We start from the raw sequence: 449 nt of genomic DNA, 5'->3' as shown, positions 1-449 counted from the left end.
TATATATATGTTTATATTTATACATATATAAATCGGAGTCTGTTATAAATAATCACTAATTTTGACTTGATTGGAAGGCACAAATACGCTGAAGGTAGTTAGATGAAATAGCTGAGTGTTATCTACTTACTCACCTTCCAATTTCGACCCCGTTTAGAAGAAAGGTATTTTCGGAAATAAGATCTGTTCACGGACCATATAGTCTGACCAGTGCCTCCTAAATTCTCCCTGTAACTCCATAATAGAAGCTCAGTAATTCAGAGGCTGGATCCGTCAGATAATGACGGGAGAGGTGTTGTTAGGAACTGAGGATAAAGATGGCCGCTTATGGAGCGAACCTTCCAACAGTCCATTTGTTTAATGTTCCTCGTCTGGTTCATGGGCCTCCCTAACCACTTTCTCCTTTCACTATATTCCCCTGAGGCACAGTAGATAACAATAGTTTTCCT

This window comes from Halyomorpha halys, unplaced genomic scaffold (assembly GCF_000696795.3).
Source record: "Halyomorpha halys isolate HHAL.00 unplaced genomic scaffold, Hhal_1.1 Scaffold661.1, whole genome shotgun sequence".
Taxonomy (NCBI): domain Eukaryota; kingdom Metazoa; phylum Arthropoda; class Insecta; order Hemiptera; family Pentatomidae; genus Halyomorpha; species Halyomorpha halys.
This window is presented reverse-complemented; position numbering follows the sequence as displayed.